General features: G+C 41.0%; 1 long non-coding RNA gene across 1 annotated transcript; it reads right to left on the bottom strand.

Annotated features, from left to right (window-relative positions):
- Positions 1-245: 245 nt before the first annotated feature.
- On the bottom strand, positions 246-3,184 carry LOC146379022 (uncharacterized). The gene is made up of 4 exons (XR_014801550.1): positions 2,809-3,184; positions 2,196-2,402; positions 1,580-1,745; positions 246-606 (listed from the first exon to the last, which is right to left on the bottom strand). It is a non-coding gene; the product is annotated as an uncharacterized LOC146379022 (long non-coding RNA).
- Between the last annotated feature and the right edge of the window lie 16,198 nt (positions 3,185-19,382).

Genomic DNA, 19,382 nt, shown 5'->3' with positions numbered 1-19,382 from the left:
GATGCAGGAGGAAGCAGAAATGAAGAGGAGGATGCAGGAGGAAGCAGAGATGGAGAGGAGGATGCAGGAGGAAGCAGAGATGAAGAGGAGGATGCAGGAGGAAGCAGAGACGGAGAGGAGGATGCAGGAGGAAGCAGAGATGAAGAGGAGGATGCAGGAGGAAGCAGAGATGGAGAGGAGGATGCAGGAGGAAGCAGAGACGGAGAGGAGGATGCAGAAATGGAGAGGAGGATGCAGGAGGAAGCAGAGATGAAGAGGAGGATGCAGGAGGAAGCAGAGACGGAGAGGAGGATGCAGGAGGAAGCAGAGATGAAGAGGAGGATGCAGGAGAAAGCAGAGATGAAGAGGAGGATGCAGGAGGAAGCAGAGATGGAGAGGAGGATGCAGGAGGAAGCAGAGACGGAGAGGAGGATGCAGGAGGAAGCAGAGATGAAGAGGAGGATGCAGGAGGCTGACAGAGGGAAGATGTTGGTACAGGCTCTAAATGAAGAATAAATTCCTCGTTTAGAGCCTCTGGGTCTGGGACTGGTCCAGCATCGACACTGTCAGCAGAGGATGGTCCAGCTGCTGGTGTAGAACTTTTAGCAGGAGGTGAAGCTTGTAATTCTGCAAAATTTTAAATATTAAATATTCATTAAAATGGGTTGAAAAAATGTACAGTACACATAAACACATAATAAGTAGTGATTTGCATGTTTTCAGTTAAGTTTTTACTAAAGTTACAACTTGTAAATATTGGCATCAAATATGTCATCTCACACACTCACTGACCCAAATCATTCAGTACAAGTGCCCTCTAGGGTAGTGTGACATATGTAGTGCTTTTCTACATTGTACATTAATAAATTAATGAGTGTGACTATAAATCCAGATAGCTAATGACTTTTTTCCTCTGATGACACTACTTTCCTGACTTTGTAGTGCATAACATTTGACACTTCAAGCTAGTACTGTGACTTAGGAGTTTTGTACAATGGTGATGCTAACTACCTCAGGGAGGTAATCAGGTAACCTCTTAAGAAGTATATAAGTTATTTAAGAATCTTGGTGTTCATATTGGTAACATTATAACATTTGTTATACTAGAAAGTCTCGAAGAGAATTATCAGGTCTGGTTTTCGTGAAGATTTTTAAAATTACATTTGTATATACATGAGTGTGAAAGACCATACTATACACACACACACACATACAAAATTGTTCAGGTGGGTAACACCAGAGGTTCAGTATGGCTAGCTTTGGTGATGTGAACGCCACATGGGGATGTAATAAGGCATATATAACACTATTTTATGTTAGCAACAGGACATGTAGGGCAGCTGTCACCTCACAGCAAGAAGGTTACTGGTCTGAACCTTGGCTGAATAATAGAACAGAACAGAATAGAGTAGAGTAGAATAGAATAGAATAGCTGGTGACTGTTAACTATCCTCATCCTCACCATCTTGTTTGTCTCTGTGTACCCCGTGGTGATCTGCCTTCTTATCTAGGGTGTACCATGAGTATCACCCAAAGACAGCTAGGATAGGCTACCTGATAAGGACACCTGGTTACAGATAATGGACAAAGCATATCTTACTTCTCAGAAGGTGTTCATAAAGCTTCCTCATCTTCATGAGGATGTCACGTGCAGCACCTTCCGCTGGTTCGATCTGAGTGATCACGTCCCCTACTATACGGCCCTTACGGTCAAACTGTCCAAGAAACAGAATTGGCTGGTAGCCCAGGGCATGTAGTTTTGAAACCTGCAAGAACAACAAAGAAAAACATGCAGCCAGTCTTTCATGTAAGCAAATTGATGTATAACAAACCTTTAAGTTTCACATCTTTGTTGTTTTATTGTTGTAGATAGTTAAAAAGTATTTATGGTGACCAAACCTGTAAATGTATGATAAAATCCATCTTGAAATGTTTTGTCTCTCAGTTAATAGCCGATTAAATTAAAAATCAGAAGTAGCTTAAATAAAAATAGTTTTTAACAAGTTTTTTCTAGTTTGATGTCTTTAGTGTGATGATGTTATTCTGATGTGAATAACTTTTTTATTTATGCTCTTTTATAAATTAATATTTTATGTGTATATACATGTCTTGTTAGTTTCTTACTTCATGATATACAAGAAAACATTGACAACTGTGATTAATAAAGAATTGTCTAGCAGACCAACCACTTATTAGATCAGAACTTTTAAACTTACTGACAACTGGGCTGAATTAACCACCCTGCTCGCATTTCTGTTGTTTTTAACAGAGGCAGCCCAGTTACTGTTTTTAAACTGTTCTTGTTTTTTTTTTCAATCCCTCCTTTACGTTCAGGCTGCCCAGGCATCCACTGCATGTCTTCCTGTTGCAGGTGTTTGGAGCCTGACAGGAAGGGCATGGTTTGGTTTTTGGCTTTGTCATTTCTGCAAATGAAAATAGAACATGTAAGGATTATTTCAGGTCTGTTTTGGTTAAATGATTACAAAAATAATTTATGACCAAAGAAATAACTTATATTACGAGGCAGTATTACACCATATTTAGAAAAAAATCAATTACGAGATTAAAGTCGTTAATATTGAGTTAATTACGTGAATAGGGTTAAAAAAAGCTGAATTGATTACAGAAAAGATACATTGCTAAAATAGAGCAGTACTAACATTAGCTGGGTGGCCAAGCAAGTGTCTTACACATGAGAATACATCACCAAAAAAAATTAAATAAACTTTTGCAGAAGTAGTTCTCTTGGTACACAGACTGCTCTGTGAAAACATTTTAAGTTTAATATCAGTTTAACATGCAAATTACCCACAGTTTATCACAACTTACTTAGCTAGGATCTGCCTCGTGTCGAGTCGAAAAATTCGCTGCAGGACCTGAGTTGAAAGATACATTTACTACGACTCCCAAGATGCATTGCAGTAAAAACCATCCAATCGCCTTGCTTAAGATCTGTTGACATGTCGCTAAAGGCGCGCTGTAGATAAATATTGCAATTTGTAAAAAATAAAAGAAAAAAATAAAATTTGCAATTTGTAATTACATAATTAAACACTGGGCCAGTTTATTTTCGTATTATCGCTGGTTATTATTTTAGAGTAAATAAAGGAATAACGGGTAGCACCAAGCTGTTGTTATCTTCATTTCCATAGCAACGGCGGTTGAGGATTATGGGTAGTGTGCAGTTACGGGATTAGTGCGCCGTCTGCATAAATTGGTCTGATTGGTTGGAGCCGAAACTAACAGGAGTGGTGGATGAATCTATAAATGTGTTTTACGTGTGAAATGAAAATAATAAACCTAACAAAGGATTATGTATGTTAAATCTGCACTTTCAGCTCGTGAATCACTTTGGAAAACACTGTGTGATGGCCACAACATGAAGCGATTTTATTGTTGAATTATCAGTGATACTTTAATGTGTTTTTGTTGAGAAATGTTAACGATGTCATTAAAAGAAAGCATTAAATTAGGGTGAAAAACCCGTTCGCAGAGAGGGTCCCCGGTTCTCCAGTTAGATTGTGCTTCACAGCGTCATGTTTCGCTGTGATGGAGTTATTATTGGAGTAAATGGACGGCTGGAGCCTCTGCTCGAAGCGTCTCTGATCGCCGCGAGCGGGTTCATATTGGAATGAATTGACAACCCACAGCATTGCATAAAAACGTGGAAGGTACCTTTAGCGTCAGCATGAGAAGTTAAGGGACGTGACAAATCGTCAGTATTTTACGTGTCGGGAGTGAGAACGGGTTGTCTTAGCAGTAGGATTTACATGAAAAGAGAAACAAATTAAGTTTGAGTGAAAATGTACATTTTTTGCACTCTCTGGTCGACTGACTCAGTGAATCAAATGACTCAAAAAACACGATTCACTTTGGTGAGTGACTCATTAAAACTCGATTCAGTAAAAAGAATCAAATTTACCATCACTAGCCCTTTGTTTGGCCTGCTAAAATGGCGCCCCGGCGGCCACGCCCCCTGCCGTGACATCACGCTCCAAAGCCCCATAGAATAGACAATAGAACCAAATTTAAAAAAAAAGAAAAAAAAAGAATGTTGTTGTTACATTATGTTATGACATCATCATGATGTCATAACATGCCTTTGATCTGTGAATCCTTAAATCCGGGTAAGAAGCCCAAACTGTCATGCAGTTTACTTGTAACACTCGAGATTGCAGCATTCAAAGGTACGCCTGAGAGAAATTTTAAAATAGTTGAATCTTTAAGACAGTCACTTCATCAACACTCTGACATGTCTCAGAGTAAAGACAGCAAAAGCCAACAAGCTTACGCTGGCTTTACTACAATGGACGACCAAAATCCAGAGCCAAACTCTGATGAAAGACATTTCCAGCTTCCACTCAAGAGGAAGCGAGGCCCGAATTCTGTTGCACAGAATTGCAGAAGTGACGACAGCTGCTCTCCACCAAGGAAAAAAAGACGTATTTGTGAAGAAAAGAAAAGAAAATACAGTCAGATTTCCAAAGGCAGCAAAAACAACTCTGAGAGCTACTCTCCAGAGAGAAAGAGGATGAGAGTAGACACTGAGAAAAAAGAAACAGCAGTGACTCGGACCATCCAAAAAAGTTCTTCTTCAAGGACTATCCAACTCCAAGTTCAGAAAAAGAACAATATGAACTTGAGTAATACCAAAAACTCTCAAAACACACCAAAAGACAACAAGAGACCAGGACAAGCACCAGTGACACAGAACATCCAAAAAAGTTCTTTGTCAAGGTCTATCCAGGACCAAGTTGAGAAAATGGATGTTACGACCTCAAGTGATACCAAAACCTCTGATAACACTCCAAAATACAACAAGAGGCCAGGACAAGCACCAGTGACACAGAACATCCAAAAAAGTTCTTTGTCAAGGTCTATCCAGGACCAAGTTGAGAAAATGGATGTTACGACCTCGAGTGATACCAAAACCTCTGATAACACTCCAAAATACAACAAGAGGCCAGGACAAGCACCAGTGACACAGAACATCCAAAAAAGTTCTTTGTCAAGGTCTATCCAGGACCGAGTTGAGAAAATGGATGTTACGACCTCGAGTGATACCAAAACCTCTGATGACACTCCAAAATACAACAAGAGGCCAGGACAAGCACCAGTGACACAGAACATCCAAAAAAGTTCTTTGTCAAGGTCTATCCAGGACCGAGTTGAGAAAATGGATGTTACGACCTCGAGTGATACCAAAACCTCTGATAACACTCCAAAATACAACAAGAGGCCAGGACAAGCACCAGTGACACAGAACATCCAAAAAAGTTCTTTGTCAAGGTCTATCCAGGACCGAGTTGAGAAAATGGATGTTACGACCTCGAGTGATACCAAAACCTTCGAAAACACTCCAAAATACAACAAGAGGCCAGGACAAGCACCAGTGACACAGAGCAGCCAAAAAAGTTGGACGCCAAGCACTATCCGACTCCTAGTTAAGAAAATGAACAATCTGACCTTGAGTGAAACCTCTGAAAACACACCAAACGCACCAAAAGACAACAAGAGGCCAGAACCAGCAGCAGGGACACAGATTAGCCAAAAACGTTGTTCGCCAAGCACTATCCGACTCCTAGTTCAGAAAATGAACAATCTGAGCTTGAGTGAAACCTCTGAAAACACACCAAACACACCAAAAGACAACAAGAGGATAAAATAATAAGCAAGAAAAAGAGGAGGCCAGTACTACCAAACCAGAAAATCCAGAGGCCCGAGATGACAACATGCAGAGAGAAAAGCCAAAAAAGAAAAAGAAGCGCATCTGGTTTCTGAGACTGTTCACTTAAGCCACTTCAACTCTGTCTCCTATAAAATCAAAGTTATATACAACTAAATATTAACAGTTACTTCAACTCCCTAAACATCAATTTTAAAGCATATTTGCTTTAATATTTAGTTGTGTATACATTTGTCATCGGCTCCACCCCTCCCAACCGGTCGCGGCAGATGGCCGCCCCTCCCTGAGCCTGGTTCTGCCGGAGGTTTCTACCTTTTTAAAGGTAGTTTTTCCTCCCCACTGTCGCCAAGTGCTTGCTCATAGGGGATTGTTGGGTTTTTTCTTTAATTCAGTTCAGTTCAATTCATTTGTATGTAAATACTGTTGAATTGAATTGAACTGAATTAAAGAAGATTTATAGGAGACAAAGTAAGTCACAGAGTGAACCAGGGTATTATAACATCTTACCCATGAAAATAAAAAATTGCATTAACCAAAACATCTGTTGTCTGAACCTGTAATTTTGTCTCATTTAAAACATGTAAAAATGTCAAATTAGAACAATCTAACAGCAGAAATAAAAATGTTTACATGCTGCTTGAAAACATTGTTCTGTGAATGATATCTACTGTATCTGTGCTGTTGATGCCTTTTGAAAACATTCCTAATAGCATCTATCAAGTAATATGCCTTGCTCAATGGTTCATGGAAGTATTAACAGTTTTGGTAACTGACTTTGTAAATTGAAATTCTACAGCCTTACACTAGTAAACGCTTGTGCTACACACGGAAGACAGGTATAGTCAGCTCAGTATCCAGTGGGAAGTTTTCTCTTTGGCATCCACAGATGCAACAGCTCATAACTAAATGGTGCAAACAGAGGTGAATCCACCTAAGCAGCACTTGTACGATTGCCCCCCGGCTCCAACTCCCGGTAAACTGAAGACAGATTCAACCATCTGTGTGTTGAAAAATATTAATGAGTCCACACCGCATTTTCTTCTTAGTAATAGCCATGTAACAATAGAAATATAGAAACAGTAATTAATCAGATTACTAGTTACTGAAAAAAGTAACGGCCGTTATTCCCATCACTGATAATGACACGATTATTTGCATTTCCACTACTTATAAACTAGTGTCAGTATTTAATGATCAATATCCACAAATAAGAATTGGAAATAAATGGCACTGGATAAGCACAAATCTGACTGAGAACTTAAACTTCACCTTAATTTTTCTGTCTGTCCTGCTCACATCTCCAATGTTTGTACACGTTGTCATTAGCGTGTCTTCACTCAGCCACTCCACATCGGCCACACCGCTTTACTAACTAAAACACTGGTGTCGGCACATAAGGACGCCGTCATAACCCGTCAACGACACTGATTAGCGTTTATATGAATGTGAGTGGCATCGTTGGCTGGAGCAGCCAGTTACCGGTCACTCACTGACTCACACTCCAAAACAGCACAGAATCAATTGTTATGTATTTATTTTAATTCCAGGTTTGATTTTTTCTGTTTTGTTTTGGGGGGTTTTGTGCGCAGTGCAGATTTTGTGCGCAGTGCAGATTTTGTGTGCGCGGAGACCGTGTCAGCAGTGCGCAGTTTAGAGGGAAAAGTGCAGACAGATGCTTTATCCTTAACACTTTTTATTAGCCAGCTGTAATAAAGATCCGGTACATGGTAGGTGGCTATAATTGCAGGCAGATAGAAGCAAAGTGATGAATATTGTTTTGGGACATTTAATTAATTAATTCTTAATGTTTGAAAGACCACAGATAATGAATTAAAAGGAAAACTGTTGCAGGTTATGGATGCGAGTGGAAGTGGTCCTCTGTGACATGACCACTGGGACAGAAGACTGGGCAGCTGAGCACTCCTCTGAAGCAGTACAAAGTACAGAACTAACTGAACCTCCATCCGCTATATAAATGTGATATTAAAATAATATTAATACAAGAAATACAAACTTCTAATTCTAATGATTTCACAAAGCTCAAATAGCTCCATGTGCTTGCTGATTATATTGTAGATGGATGACTTTCCTTACACACTTGGAAAAATGAGACATTAAATTTAAATGAGATGTCTGTTCCCCCTGATGTAACCCAGCTCTGAAATAATTTGTCAAACAAAACAACAACAAAAAAAACGCGTTAGCTTGTGTAAATCTGAACACATCTTCTTCAAGAGTGCAGTGCAGTGTACAACAACAACAACAAATCATCAATCTGTCGATCCACTTGACATCTATCAATTAAAAAAAAAAATAAAGTAAGCTTTAAATTTCCAGTTGAACAGATCCCACCGGGCAGTCCTTTTCTTTTAAAAATAGTCCCTCCTCTTCCTCTCCTGTCCTGTGTTTCCTACATCCTTCTCCATCTCTGAGTGATGTTATCTCATAGTCTTTTCTCTCCCTCGGTAATACTACAAATGTACATTTAGCTAGCTGGCACACTGTGTGACCGTAACTGCACAGAAGCAGTCTGTTTGCTGATATTTGTTGGAGTGTTTAGAAGGTTACATGTGTATTACTGTTAAAGTATACAATCAAGAGAGAGTTTCACTTGTTTGTTTTTGGAACTTTGTTTAAAGTTGTAACTTTCACTGGTGTGATATCTCACCACTAGATGTCAGTAGAGTACAGACTGCAGTCAGCTGAGTTCTGTTGTCTTACCCCCTCTAAAGTGCATAATCCTAGCAATGGTGGCTGCAGGAGGACGAAAAACTGTGACTGGTTGATCCATATGGAGTGCAGGCTGTCAGTCTGCTCTTTACCTGAGCTCTGAATAGAGCTTTGTTAGTTACTGAAGGCCATTTCTGTCGAATGACAGCGATTCTGAGCTGAGTTGCTGAGTTTGTCCTGAACTTCTTTTGTTGGTAAGTGCTGCTGTTTTTGTCACTGTAAGCCTCTGTTAGCTGGTGTTAGTAAAACTTTCATTGTTGGACGCTTAGAGAATAAATCCTCAAATGATGTGCGGGTATCACACTGTTTACCAGAGGGAAAGTGTGATTTTCTTAGGAGACTCAGTGATAATATTAGCTGGCAAAATGTTAGCTTATAACCAGCTGGTGTTGTTGTTATTAAGCCAGGTCGTTGTCAGCTGTCTGGAGGGTCACATGTCTAATCTTCTGACAATAAATAAGTGCGAAAATGTCTGGAATCGTTAATAAAGAAATTTGGGACAGTTGTTAAATTGTATAACTCTCTCAATGCTCTCTACCTGACCACCTAAAATTGAGCCTTCTGATAATATGATGTAACTGAGATTCATTATGGTCAGCAGAATTTCTTTTTATTGCTGAATGTTGGAGGCACTGCCTTTCAAAGCAGAGACGTCGCCCTGATAGGATGATCGCTCTGCTGCAAGGCTGACTCAGAGAGCAAGTTTAGAATAACCAGTTAACCTAACACATATGTCTGTGGATGTGGAAGGAAACCAGAGCACTGAGAGAAAACCTACATAAAGAAAAGGGAACAGATGGGCTGTGGATCTTTGTGCCCTTTACCACCATGCCAAGTACCAAATAATCATATAGCCCACTGTAGAGTAGCCAAATGTGGTAAAAGATATTAATTATTTTTCATGTATTAGTATTAGTAATGTTGAAAGACACATGTATATTTAACAGGCTGTATCACCTTTTTTAAAAAAAAATAAAATTCAGATTTGTTTTGCAGCTCTATATAGATTCTTTTTGGCCACTAAAATGCTCAAAAATGATATTTTGGGAGCACAGGTTGCTCACCCCAGAAGTGGAATAGCTACTTCTGAGGAAAAACGTTCTGATTTGGCTTTCATGAAGACCAGAAAACAAAGAAACCCGAGTCTGACTACATGATTGTCCAACAATCATAATATTCTGGTTGTAAGGAAATGTACTCAAAGGAGAGTTCATGTATAAACCAAGAAGAATAGTGAAAAATATCTGATTTCAAATAGTGGGTTAATCAATGGAAGAAAAAAATGTAAGAAATTTAAGCACAGAAACAACTTGTTAAAATTTTGTGTGTGTGTGTGTGTGTGTGTGTGTATAAGCAACTGTTGTGCTATGAGGTACTCTGACGTCACCACTCAGTAGCATATTGCCTTTAGTGTGTTGACTAAAACCACAATATGGGCAGATAAAACAAGGAGTCATTCTGACCTTCATCTACAGGTGGATGATCTAAGATCATTTAATCACATAAACTAAAACTCAGTGAATTGTAAACGGATGTAAATAAAAGCTTGAATATGCATTTAACTTATAATGTGACCACTGTTTGTTTTTAACAATCGAATGCTCTCTGCTCTCTCGTCTTCAGCTTGTTCAGAATGCTGTAGCCCGACTCTTGACAGGCACTCGTAAACGTGACCATATTTCCCCAGTCTTGGCTCGTTTACACTGGTTTCCAGTATGTTCTAGAATTGATTTTAAGATTTTATTGCTTGTTTGTAAGTCTCTAAATGGATTAGCTCCCTCGTAGCTCTCTGATCTTTTAACTAAAAACACTGCAAATAGAACTTTTCAGTCAGCTGTTACATTGCTTCTGATTGTTCCTAAAGCACAGAGGAGACCAAGCGTTTGCCTGACCCTTTGGAACAGTCTGCCTCTTCAAATTAGGACGTCTCCACCACTTTAAATCCCGTCTGAAAGCACATTTCTACTCCCTAGCTTTTAATTGTGACTGAGTTTTTGTTTTGTTCTCTTTAGGTGTGTTTGTTTTACTTTTTGCTTTGTATAGCACTTTGGTCAACCTCTGTTGTTTTTAAATGTGCTTATAAATAAACTGATTGATTGCTTGCTTGAATACTATAAAGTGTGTGAATGGGGGGAAAAATACATTTTGGTTGTGTTGTTATGGGTGTCCTTCAGTTTATTTCATACAAAGGATGAATAATGAAGAAAAATATTCTCGATGTTTGCATTTTTATTGTTAAAAACATCTCAAGATGGTGCTCAGGCACATTTCCATAACAGATGGTGTAAGATCTTCATGCAGTACTGGTGAGATGATCGGTGGGACAGAAGGTTAGGCAAGTGGACACTCCTCTGTAGAAGGAAAAATGGAAAGTGTAAGGTGATCAGTGCACAACATCACTGTATTCTAAGCTGTTTTTATATAGAACTTCACCACCAATGTAAAAGTACCGCTTTTAGGAAGAAGGACAGTATTTTCAGGAAGGATGCCGGTCTGCAAGCAGAACTGCCTGAACTTCTCCTGCACCTCATCGCTGAGGTCCAAACTACGTCCTGTGAAACCACGTGATGTAAATCTGCTGCAGTGGGTGTAACTTTGCTAAACGGTTTACTGAACACAGCTAAATGCAACTTTACCAAATAGTCTGTTAATGACAAAGGTTTCATTCCCTCTGGTGTTGAAGGAATAGGTCAGGGCGTACTCATCATACTTCACATCAACCATAAGCATGTCACTCACATACCCCCAGTCTGACAAAAAGGAAAAAAGCAGAAGAGAATATGTGAAAAAATAATACTGGATGATGATGATGGAAAATTATTCGTTTCCTCTCTTTGTGGGCGTACTCACGCCGACTCTTGTATGTGAATTTTCCAGGCACCTCGGTCTTGTTGGCTAAATTCTCCATTTCCTGACATGTATCATTACTGTCGCAAAGACATCACATTAATCTCCAGTGTAAATATTTTAATGCTATTCAAATGATATTTGCTCTGTCTGTCCTCTCGCACTCACGTAAGACTGAAGAACGACAACTCAAGACCTCCATCTTCAGTTGGCGTAATGATGGCCGTGCCGATCTTCATATTGGCTTTGCGACTGACAAACCACTGGCCATTAGAGCAAATTCCAGTCCGGTACCACTTACCTGCCATCTGTGGACACACAAATGGAAAGCATTGAGAATTAGACAGAAGCACAAGAGCTGTTTGTTGTAACACAGAATATGTATTATCACACAAAATCCAGCGTGAAACATAACCACATAACATAAATGGTGAAGTCATTATAAAAGTAAATTGTGCAAAGGTTAGCCTCCCGTGTAGACTGCTAAACTGTCTTGGAGGGGGGGGGGGGGGGGTCCCTGCTTATCCCTGTTAGATAACCTCCAGTACCCCCTTTCCATGGCCCTAAGATAGAGACATGGTTATGAAAATAGATGGGTGGTAAAATAAAAATGATTATCAATGATTCTTACCGCCTGTAAATCAAAGTCTGCCTGAGGTAGGATTTCAGAGGAAGAAATCCCAGAAGGGTGCGAAGTGAAGCCATAGCTGCTGATAAGTGGAGAAATGATGATGGAGGAGATCGCAAATGAAGATCTGGAAGTTGCTGCCTGGTGACTCTTTATATAGAAGAGTGAGATTATCTCCCCACCAACAGCTGCACTTATACAAAACCCCAGGTTCTGTGACGGCTTTGAACATGTGACATTTTATGCAAACACTTGGTCAGTTTCATAACCACAAAGTTTCAAGTTTCTGGGTGTGCACATAGACACAGACCTCCAATGGAGCTCTAACACCTCTGCGGTCTTAAAGAAGGCCCAACAGCGTCTCCACTTTCTGAGAATCCTCAGAAAAATGGACCTGAAGAAGGAGCTGCTGACCGTCTTCTACCGCTGCTCCATTGAAAGTGTGCTGACATATTGCATCGGTGTGTGGTTCTCCAGCTGCACCACAGCACACAGAAAGGCACTCCAGAGGGTCATCAACATGGCCCAAAAAAATCATTGGACATCCTCTTCCCTCCCTGAAGGACCTGTACAGCACTCGCTGTCTCAAGAGGGCACGCAGCATCCTACGGGCCTGCACACACCCAGGACACCGGGTGTTTAAGCTGCTGCCGTCTGGCAGGAGGTTCAGGCTGCTGAGGTCCCGAACAAATAGACTCAAGGACAGCTTTTACAACAGGGCAATAGCCCTGATCAATGTAAATAGCTGACCTGACTGGATACCTCCCTGGACTTTTTTAGGGGGGAGGTAACAATGTTTAAAACAATAACAATAATATTTATATTTATAACAAGGTGCAATAATAATTAATGTGCAATAATAACAGTGTGCATAACACATACACTTATTCTTCTTTTTTATACTAAGTTAATATACTGTGTTGTGTTGTTTGTTGTGTTGTGATGTGTCATATCGTGTCGTGTTGTGTTATATGTAGTGCCGACGTAGGACAGTTTTTCCAATTTCATTGTACTACTGTACTATGTATGACTGTGCAATGACAATAAAGAGTTATCTTATCTTATCTTATCTTATCTTATTCCTGCAGGGGCAGAATTGTATCCACTGTGTGAGAGGTGAATGTCAGACAGTTGTGTATGTGGGTGAGCCGCCGATTCCATTTACTACATGGCAGTTACCAAGAAAAACAGTAAAAGACACACAAACTAAACAAAAAAACTTGAATAACAGGACATCTAAGTTCATATCATAGCAATCACAAACTAAGGAGCTGCAAAGTAGTAAAGTTATAGTTACACGATTCATTTATAAACGACGTTTCTACTTTTAACAACGCAGTAGTTGCTTTCCAGTACTCTCTGTGGCGGAGATCACAAAATCAAATGCACCTATCAGCATTTGCGACAGTCGCAGAGACAAAACACACGCCCTGACAGAGATAGTAACCTGAGATGCTTTCTTCGAAAATGTGGTTTGTCTTTTAAGGCTTTAATGTCTCATTTTACCCTCATTTGTCTAAAAACTACTGTGCAGTGTGTACCATCCCCAGAGTAAAAAGAAGAGCTTTGTTCACACACAGTTCAAACATTTTTTTTTCCAAAGCTGACTGATTAGGAATCCCAAAGTTGGCTTTCCTCATAAGTAATACACGGTCTCACATGACATGATCACTCCTACAGGAAGCAAAGTAAATGTACTATCATTTCATTTCACCTGTGACATGATGAAAAACAGCAGAATAGCTAACAAATGGGTGTTGAAATGAGAATGTTTCTGTAGCGGCAACCTTCGGTCCTTCTTTGCCGCTTCTGCAGGATGTAAAGTTTCTGACTCGTGCTCTTGTTAAGTCGCTTGGATGCCTTCCGGTAGCAAAAAACAAGGCGAAGGAAAAAAGGGGCAAAACATTTATTTTCCATACAAATCGAAAGGTACAAAACAAATGCCTCTGGTGGGAGCTCCGTTTACATTCCCTTTATGTTACAACAAAAAATAACATTAAAACGGCGACGGTCAGAAAACTGTTGCTCCCCGTCCTGCTTGCTTACCTAACCCTTTTTTATCCACACCCCTCCGCATGCGGGCCAAATACACACCCCTTTTACGACATCTACCAACACTTTACAACAACAACAACAACAGACTAACAAAGCAGGATAAATTTATGGAGCACAGCCTATTACATTATAACATAAAATGATCAAGATTATAATAGAAACTTAAAAATCATGACAAATACTTAAATATGGCATGATGTAACTGAGTAAAATATTGGCCTTGACTTGGCTCCAACATCCTGGCCCCTAATTGTTCTTGTGAGCCACAAAACAATTACTCTTATACATACATTTATATATTGTTCAGAACAACAAATCAAACCTTCCAGATAACGAACAGGCAAATATACAAAGTACTTGAACTGCTCATATGGCACATTAATGTCCTTATTCCAACAGAAACTTCGTTTTGTCTTGTTACAGCAGGAACTCTTCTTAAGCTGGAACATGTCTTCACGGATGCGTGTATGTGTGTATGTTGGGGAGATTAGGGAATGGAGTCAGAGGTTCAAGCACATGACTCACCGTAGGAGACCAGCCTTTACCGCTGTCTCTTGAGTAATATGTAGAAGGGGCGCTACATATCACACTCTAGCAGCACACAAAGCTTCGCCACAGGTCGTAGGAGAATGTTTTTGCTGGTTTTCACCTTGGCTTGACGAACCCGACCCTTGGGATCCTCAAACGTCTGAATCACTCGACCCATTAGCCATGAATTTCTTGGAGCGGAATCATCCACAATGAGGACAATATCACCTTGACTGATATTTCTTTGTGGAAGGGCCCACTTTTGTCTCTTTTGCAAGTCCAGCAGATACTCCTTAATCCACCGTCTCCAAAACAAATCCGCCAAATACTGGACTTGACGCCATCTACGCCTCGAGTACAAGTCGCTCCTGCTGAATACTCCAGGAGGTAGCGAAGTTTTGGCTTTCATCAAAAGCAAATGGTTTGGCGTCAAGGCCTCCAGGTCATTCGGATCGGTAGAGACTCTTGAGATAGGGCGGCTATTGATAATCGCCTCTACCTCACACAGCAGTGTGTGCAGACCCTCCTCATCAAGGATCTGCTGCTCCACAACGGAGCTGAGCACTTTGCGTATGGACCGTATCTGCCGCTCCCAAACTCCTCCAAAATGCGAGGCAGCTGGGGGGTTGAATATCCATGTGATGCCTTTAACCAACAAGGCTTCTTGAATTTTTACATTATCCAAAGCACGCACTGCTTCCCGCAGCTCCCTCTCTGCACTTACAAAGTTTGTTCCATTGTCAGAACGCATCAACTGAACCTGTCCCCTCCTAGCAACGAACCTCCGCAAGGCATGAATACAAGAGTCCGTGTCCAACGAACTTGCCAGCTCAATATGCACAGCCCTCACCGTCAAGCAGGTAAAAACTACGCCATACCTTTTGATCATGGACCTACCCCTTTTGATTTCGAAGGGACCAAAGTAGTCCACACCGACACTTGTGAACGGTGGCTCATCGGGCGTGAGCCTTTCCGTAGGAAGATCTGCCATGATCTGACTTGCCGCTTTCCCATGATGCCGTCTGCAGGCGACGCACCGGGACAAAATCTTCCGGACAGCAGCATGAGATCTTAGTATCCAGTACTTCTGCCGTACCTTTGATACGACATGATTCCTGCCACAATGTCCAAGATCCTCGTGAGTCGATCTGAGAATGAGAGTGGCTATATGCTGATCCTTAGCCAAGATTGCAGGGTGTTTTAACTCCTCTTGCATGCTAGATCTGCTCAATCTGCCACCCACTCTCAGAATGCCATCCTGTACAACTGGCAACAACTGACAAAGAGGGCTACACTTTGACACTGTCTTTCCTTGTTGCAGCTTGGCAATCTCTTCGCCAAACCGCTGCCCTTGACTGAAGCGCACAATCTCCACTTCCGCCTCAGCCATGTCACTCACAGAAAGTGGCAAGATGGGAAGGTTAGCATTGAAGTGTGTCATTTGCTTCTCCTGCTCCAACCTTCCATCATAGAGATTCGCTTTTAAATCCTTCCTCTTTTGAGCAAGAAGCTTCAGCACACCCTTTAATCTCAGGACCCATACAACGGCTCTTTTAACCCGACGCCAGCTTGAGTAATGATGAATGAGCTGAGAGGTGGCGTCTTCTTCAACCACAAGAGCATATACTGATGCTTCTTTGACTTCTGGGTCATTACAGATTGGCTGGCATACACTGTCTGGCATTTCTGGCCACTCCATTTCTGGTTTCAAAATGAAATCTGGACCCGTGATCCATGTCTTTGCCTTGAGAAAGGCACCAACACTGAGCCCTCTGGAAGCAAAGTCTGCAGGATTGGCCGAGGTGTTCACATATCTCCACTGAGAGACAGCTGATCTATCCTTGATGGCAGCAACTCGATTGGCAACAAACGTACGAAACCTCGCTGTTTCATTCTTGAGGTACTTAATCACCGACGTGCTGTCCGTCCAAAAGACAGACTCCTCCAACTCCAACTCCAGTTCGGCTCTTACCATCCTGTCCATCTTTGCTGCCACTATTGGCTATTATCCTTCTTATTCAATGGATGAGGAAGCCTGCTACTCCTTTCTGAGCCCTGCATTACCTCTGACTCACATTCTCGACCGACATCTCCATGTTCTGGCTTAACCAAACCAAAACTGGCCCCAATATTTTGGCCCGGAGCTCTTTGGCAGGTAGCCATTTTGTTGACCAAGTCAGCAGAAGTGTTATGGGCTGGCTCCTTCACAGTCAGCACCTCAAGCTTTGCGTTAGCTGCAGCAATAGCTGTTTGCAACTCCCATTCCTCCCTTTTTGCCTTAAGAACAGCTTCTTGTCTGTCAATCTCCATCTTTTGCTTTAATGCCTCAGCATGCGCTACCAGAGCAGCCCTTTCTGCCTCAGTCTTTAGCCTGGCAGAATATGTGGTCGAAGACACAACAGAAGAGGTTCGACTGCTTCGATGTGCTTTACTGCGTCTGGACGATATCGCTGAAGCACTGTCTGCAGGCTCAACTTCAGCATCAACCATTCTTGCTTCATCTGCTTGCATTTCCACTCTTTTTAACCATCTCTCGACTTTCTCCACAAAACTTCTCAAATAGCTAGCCTTTGGCTCATACCACTGTGTCTGATCATGAAGAAGTTCTGACTCAGTCAAGTGATTTTTAACTGCATCGTTGTTTTCACAAAACTCAATATACATTTTTGAGAAGTCAGTGGCTAATTTAACAGACACTTCCTCATAATTGCCGTCATCTTCCATAAGCTCCTCAATCTCTTTTATCTTTCTAGTAAGATAACCCAACTTGGTTTTCCTTGTCACTTTAAGATGCTGAAGCTTTTCCTCTTGTGCTTTATAGGTTGGCTTGGAAACTCTTTTTTCCTGCTGCTCCATATTAATTGCGCTGCCATAAACCTTTCAATGCAATTAATCCTTTACACAGGCCATGTACGACTTAACCATACAGGAATTTTCACAAACCTTAAAGCAGGCACAGCCTCTTACTTTTCAGATGCGGGGTTTTCTTACTGCCGAAAGGATCCGGGAAACACGGGAAGACTGAAGCGCATCCTCTTTCACGTCCCGTTTTCCAGTTTTCCCTTGCCGCGCCGCGGGCCGATTAACTCTATTGTAGTAAATGGAATCGGCGGCTCACCCACATGTTGAAGAAAAGATGGTGGACTCGGAACTGATGCACTCATCCTCGTCGCCAATTTGTGGTGTTTCGACAGAAGAACGGAGACGGCTTGGTTTATAATGGAACGTGTATTCAGCAGTAGTTCGCCATTCAAAACATATCACAATACACTTCACTTCTTCTATCCTTCTATCACTATTAGTCACAGAGCCCCCTACTGGTAACTGAGTATATGTTCATATTCAGTCCCCCTTGTAAAGCAACCCTTCACCATCTTAGCAGTGTATGTAAACATAACAACAGTTACCAAGAAAAACAGTAAAAGACACACAAACTAAACAAAAAAACTTGAATAACAGGACATCTAAGTTCATATCATAGCAATCACAAACTAAGGAGCTGCAAAGTAGTAAAGTTATAGTTACACGATTCATTTATAAACGACGTTTCTACTTTTAACAATGCAGTAGTTGCTTTCCAGTACTCTCTGTGGCGGAGATCACAAAATCAAATGCACCTATCAGCATTTGCGACAGTCGCAGAGACAAAACACACGCCCTGACAGAGATAGTAACCTGAGATGCTTTCTTCGAAAATGTGGTTTGTCTTTTAAGGCTTTAATGTCTCATTTTACCCTTATTTGTCTAAAAACTACTGTGCAGTGTGTACCATCCCCAGAGTAAAAAGAAGAGCTTTGTTCACACACAGTTCAAACATTTTTTTTCCAAAGCTGACTGATTAGGAATCCCAAAGTTGGCTTTCCTCATAAGTAATACACGGTCTCACATGACATGATCACTCCTACAGGAAGCAAAGTAAATGTACTATCATTTCATTTCACCTGTGACATGATGAAAAACAGCAGAATAGCTAACAAATGGGTGTTGAAATGAGAATGTTTCTGTAGCGGCAACCTTCGGTCCTTCTTTGCCGCTTCTGCAGGACGTAAAGTTTCTGACTCGTGCTCTTGTTAAGTCGCTTGGATGCCTTCCGGTAGCAAAAAACAAGGCGAAGGAAAAAAGGGGCAAAACATTTATTTTCCATACAAATCGAAAGGTACAAAACAAATGCCTCTGGTGGGAGCTCCGTTTACATTCCCTTTATGTTACAACAAAAAATAACATTAAAACGGCGACGGTCAGAAAACTGTTGCTCCCCGTCCTGCTTGCTTACCTAACCCTTTTTTACCCACACCCCTCCGCATGCGGGCCAAATACACACCCCCTTTACGACATCTACCAACACTTTACAACAACAACAACAGACTAACAAAGCAGGATAAATTTATGGAGCACAGCCTATTACATTATAACATAAAATGATCAAGATTATAATAGAAACTTAAAAATCATGACAAATACTTAAATATGGCATGATGTAACTGAGTAAAATATTGGCCTTGACTTGGCTCCAACATCCTGGCCCCTAATTGTTCTTGTGAGCCACAAAACAATTACTCTTATACATACATTTATATATTGTTCAGAACAACAAATCAAACCTTCCAGATAACGAACAGGCAAATATACAAAGTACTTGAACTGCTCATATGGCACATTAATGTCCTTATTCCAACAGAAACTTCGTTTTGTCTTGTTACAGCAGGAACTCTTCTTAAGCTGGAACATGTCTTCACGGATGCGTGTATGTGTGTATGTTGGGGAGATTAGGGAATGGAGTCAGAGGTTCAAGCACATGACTCACCGTAGGAGACCAGCCTTTACCGCTGTCTCTTGAGTAATATGTAGAAGGGGCGCTACATATCACACTCTAGCAGCACACAAAGCTTCGTCACAGGTCGTAGGAGAATGTTTTTGCTGGTTTTCACC

The sequence above is a fragment of the Perissodus microlepis genome, chromosome 10 (assembly GCF_051167445.1).
Source record: "Perissodus microlepis isolate ML-2025 ecotype Zambia chromosome 10, ASM5116744v1, whole genome shotgun sequence".
NCBI classification, from domain to species: Eukaryota; Metazoa; Chordata; class Actinopteri; order Cichliformes; family Cichlidae; genus Perissodus; species Perissodus microlepis.
This window is presented reverse-complemented; position numbering and strand designations above follow the sequence as displayed.